This window comes from Myotis davidii, unplaced genomic scaffold (genome assembly GCF_000327345.1).
Source record: "Myotis davidii unplaced genomic scaffold, ASM32734v1 scaffold46, whole genome shotgun sequence".
Lineage (NCBI taxonomy): Eukaryota > Metazoa > Chordata > Mammalia > Chiroptera > Vespertilionidae > Myotis > Myotis davidii.
This window is the reverse complement of record NW_006383006.1, coordinates 11,510,696-11,516,063: the sequence shown is the minus strand read 5'-3', so window position 1 is coordinate 11,516,063 and position 5,368 is coordinate 11,510,696.

Sequence of the window (5,368 nt, the reverse complement as noted above, 5' to 3'; positions counted from 1 at the left end):
TGCACCCCCCGCTGCCTCAGCAGGCCCTCACAGCCTCAGCTGGGCCTCGAAGCCCCTCACAGCCTCGCCTTCATCGGGAAGGTTATCCAGAGCGTTGTTTTGCTGTTTGGGCTAATTAGCATATTAGCTCTTTAATATATAGGATATTATTATTTGTCCTTATTCAAGTTATAGTATTCCATTTGTCTCTGTGAATTTAATTTTAAGAGTTATTTAGTAGTAGTTCTATGTTTAAATGAATTTAATGTGTACAGACTCTGGGTGTGCACTTTATTTTCAGTTATTTTACTGACAATTTGATAAAATTCAACCCACTAATTTGACACAGTCATTAATAATCTCTAATACTTAGTGTCTCTGAAACCATTTACGCCATTTTTCAGTCATTCACTAAAATGTTTTTGAGTGTCTATTTGGTCTAGGCATTTACTGACCTTCAAAATTTCACGGTTGAATAACACATAGTCCCTGCCCTTTAGAAGCGAGAGCAACCAAAATATATTAAATTCCTACTGGAATTTAATTCCTACTGGGTTAGCTCCATGAGAGCTATTTTTTAGCTTCAGTGCCCATCCTAAAGCCTGGTGTTTCATAAACCCTCAATTAATACTTGTTTAATTGAGTGGGTCTTTATGTGCCATGAGCTGTGGTAAATGCATTAAAAGTTATGTCTAATTTTATCTTGACAATAAACCAATTAGGTAGGCATTTAAGTCTCCATTTTATAGGAGAGGAAGCTTAGTCTCAGTAATATCCCAGAGTTATACAACAGGATTTGATTGTAAAACTCATTCTTGTTTCATGACATCTGGCCTGGGTCACTTATGTTGCGGGTAATAGAGGAAAGAGGCACATGGACTGCTGATTATAATACAGTGGGGTGAGCCCTATAATAATGTGTATACAGCCTGGAGGTTAAGAGGCTGCTTGGGGTTGAATCTCTACTATTTATTTGCCATACGTCATTGAGCAAGCTCTTTCACTTCTCTAAGCCTCAGTTTTCTGTCTGTCAAATGGAAGTAATAGTAGAAGGGATTATATGGAGTAAATTCAGGTAAAATACTTATTATAATGCCTGCCCCAAGTGATCTAGAAATAGGTGCCATTAATATTATTTTACAAAGTGTTCTGGATACTCAAAAGGAAGGGATAGTTTTACACCCTGGATTTCCTGGGGAGGAGACCTTTGGGCTTGGGCTCTGCTGTGAGCACAGGAATGCATCAGGTGAGAGGTAGATGGAGTCTGGAAAGAAAGAGAAACACGAAACACAGGACAAGAGATCCTGTTGAGACCCTCAGCATTTGCAACAGCTAGCACATCCTTCCTCCCTGTACTTCTCGAAAGTGTGCACACAGGAGTATCTGTATTTAGAGCAGCTGACCTGCAAATGACCATCGTATCTTACTGGACCATCTTTCCACTGAGAGGGTGAATTAGTCAGTGTCTGTTCAGCTCTGAGGGAACGTGACAGGGCAGATTTAGGGCTATTGGTCCAGGAGGCCAGGGGCCATCCCAGGCCAGCATAAGAGCACCTGTCGGTCCTAAGGAGCCTGCAGCCTGCCTGCTATTCTGGATCACTTTCTCAACCTTTTTATTTATTTTTTCCATTGTCCCTCTCCTTTAGACTTTTCCTTAATTGCCCACCCCCACCCATGAGTTGATAATACCATAAATAGACTCCTTAGCTGGTTTTGTACTATATGTTATCCCTACTTCATGCATAAAAAGAGTAAAATTTTCCACCCCCTCCCAAGAACCAACTCGATGAAACAGACTCCAGAGGGCCTTCTCAGGTGAGCTGCTGGTCTGCAGCTGATCTGAAGCCAGAGGCTCTGTCTCTGTGCTACAAACAGCCACTTTTTATTCTGCTTTCAGTGCACTTCCACAGTGATTCCTTCCAGAACAGTAATCTGACTGCTGCCTTAATCTTACAACTGGTCTCTCTCTGCTTCCTCGCCTGCCCTTTCACAGTTGACTTTCCATATAGCAGCCCGAGTGACCTTTTATAACAGTGGTTCTCAACCTTGACTGCACATTAGAATCACCTGGGAATCTTTTTAAAATCCTGATTTCCGGGTCTCATCCTCCGGAAATTCTGTTTCTTTGTTATGGGGTGGGGCCACAACATTAGTAACAAAGAAACAGAATTTCCGGAGGAAGAGGCCCAGAAATCAGGATTTTAAAAACGTTCCCAGGTGATTCTAATATGCAGCCAAGGTTGAGAACTACTGTTTTATAATGTAATCAGGTCACGTATTTCCCCAGCTTAAAACTCTCCAATAGCTTCATGTTGGACTTAGAATAAAATCTGGACTCTATCTGATGCCCCCCACCCCCCCAGGTCTACCTGATGGAGCTCTTGCCTATCACTCTGATCTCTCCAGGTACCAGCCTCTGTGCAGGTGAGGGTGCTCCCATGGACAGACACAGCCATCAGCAGAGTGTCACAGGTGTTTGCAGTGGGTGGCTCTTGGTGTGAGGAGACAACTGCCAAGTGTATACAGGTGGACAACAAAGGCAGTGGCTACAGCACCAAAGGGCACAGGGATGGTGGGGGGTTTCTGTTCGGGGAAATCAGAAAAGACTTCTCTGGAAAAGTGACAGTGATGGAGCTAAGGTATGAAAGATATAATGAGTTAACCATGTGAAGGAGGATGGCAGTCACATTCTGTGCCGAGGGACCGGCATCTGCAGATCCTCATGGGGAGGAAGTAGCCCTTCCATGAACCACGGGCAGGCTGCTGGGCCCTGGCCTGGTAGGAAATGAAGCTGAAAAATTAGGTAGGGGCCCATTCCAGAGGGCTTCTCAGGCCACACTAAGGGCTGAAATCTGTCTTAAGAGCAAGATTGCTGCTGAAGGATTTTGATTGCATGTGACTAGTGAGGTGACAAAGTCAGATTTTTATTTTAAAAAGATGGTGTTGGTTGCAGTGTGAACAACAAATAAAGGAGCATAGATCAAACTGGAGGCACTCTGGTGGTCAGGTGGCCACCTGGTACTGGTTTGCCCAGGACTTAGCTGGTTTTAGCCCTGAAAGGCCCACATCCTGGAAACTCCTTCATCATGGCATGCCAGCCCGACTGATCAGCTTGTGCTATGCCACCATTCAGCTGGAGATTATGGCTGTCTCATGGAAGATGCAGGATCTTCTCTTCCCTAGGTTCACATCAGAAGAAACAGGGTCAGCTTCATAATGCCCTGTTTCTTAAAGCCCCTTGGAATTGGCTGCCTCCAAATACACAAGCCATGCAGCAATACACACACATGCATGCACACACGCACACACGTGCACACACACACTCCTAATGTACAAACTGCTTCAGGTAAGCTTTGATTATTTTTTTTCTACACAGGCCTGGAGGCATCACATTTTTGACGTCTCAAAGCCTGGAGCCTGCCCAAGTAAATGTAGACCTAGGTAAGAAAGTGGATTAAATCATTGCTGCACCTTGTACTTCTTTTCACTGGCCCCCTGGGCCCTGGCCCACTCTTTTTCCCCAGCTTCCTGGTTCCAATCTTGCCCCCCCCCCCAACATTGTTAGCACCCCCAATACCACTAAAGCATGCTCTTTGACCATACTGCCCTGCAGAGCACTTTAGCAGTTTCCAGTTGCCGCCTAAGTAAAGTAAATAGCTCCACTCTTAGATTTTAAAGCTGCCTCCCCTGCCCCTTTACCTAACTCTTCCCACTTTTGTCTAAATCGCCAAAGGCAGAAGACTTTTCTCACTAAACCAACAAAAAGAATTGAGGAAGGAATACTGCTACTCTACTCTCACTACAAATAGCTAATTGGGCCCACTGTGTGTGCCAGGCACTATTTTAAACACTTTGCATATATATTTACTAATATTCGTATTAATAAGTGGATCACTCATTGGACAGACTTTTGTTGAGCACCTATGACTTTCCAGGCAACCTCTCAAGCACAGGACACAGCAGGGAATGAAGCTTCCCCTTTCATGGTAACATTCTACAGTGCACGGGAAGAGGCTGAGTAACCAGGGATGTATAACGTGGCAGCTGACAAGTTCCATGGACACAGGTTCATCGGGTGAGGGCTGGAGAATGACATCGGCCATAGACATACTTTCGTATTAAGTCACCAAGAAAGTATTTCAATGAGGCATCACCTGAGCACAGATTGAGTCATAAACATTCTGGGGAAGTTCAGGCAAAGGGAATCGTGAAAATATATATTTTCATTTTATGTTGAAATCCTGAAATCACAGCTTTCATTTTTCTTTTGGGTACTGGTCAAGGTTTCATAAATCTATTTTTTCCACCTCTTGTTTAATATCTGGGAATAGTTTTTTTAAATCTCTTGTATTCACTTTTCCTACTTCCATTTAAATCTGATCTTTATTGGAAAATTTGGTATCAATCTAGTCTTTTACTCTCTTATTTGACTGCTTGTATTTTTTTTATATTTTTCTCTCCCTGGCACATGTTTTAATGATGGAGATGATTATGATTTTTTTGGTCTATTTTAATTGTGTTTGTTGGAAAGTAGAAGTTGAGTCATCATTAATCATTAGTACTGGCTACATTCTGGTGTGCTTGAATTTTCAGGCAGAGACATGTTGGATTTACACCTTCAGATAATGACACTTTAATCCACTCCTTACTGAAAAGCTTCCATCTTTCAGGTGTGTGCTGTACGGAAAACAAAGATGATGATGATGACCATCCTCCCCTTAAAGAGATTTTTATCAAATAGGAAAAATACATCACAAAAAGGTTAATGGACAATAGGAGCCAGAGTGTATTGGGGTTCCATTTCTGGATAGTGCAGATCTGGACCAAATAACAAAAATATCAGTTACCTATATAGGCACTAGATGTATCAGACTCTATGTTCTATATGCCAACAGGCTGTGAGGTATCATTATTACCTCTACTTTAGGGATGAGAAATTGAGGCACATAGAGATTATGTAGCTAGCTAAGGTTCCGATGCTGAGTGGAAGAGTTTGGATTTGAACCGTAGCAGTATAGATCCTAAAGCTGTGCTAAAGGGTAGGAGGGAATGGGGCTCTGGCCCTCAAGACTGTAAGGCATGGAGCCCAAGGGCATCTGAAGTCTGAGTTCCTGGGCACAGTTAGGACTAAGCCAAACATTCTGCCAGAGAAGGCTAAAAGTTTGGAGACTGAGAGCAGGGTTTGGAGACATCACAGGTGGGTTTAGACTGTAAGAGCCTGAGAAGGGGGAGAAACCAAGATGGCGGCATAGGTAAACACCGGAGTTTGCTGCTTTCAACAATCACTTCAAAAATACAACTAAAAGACAGAACGGACATCATCCAGAACCACAGGAAGGCTGGCTGAGTGGAAATTCTACAACTAGAAGGAAAGAGAAACATACCGAGA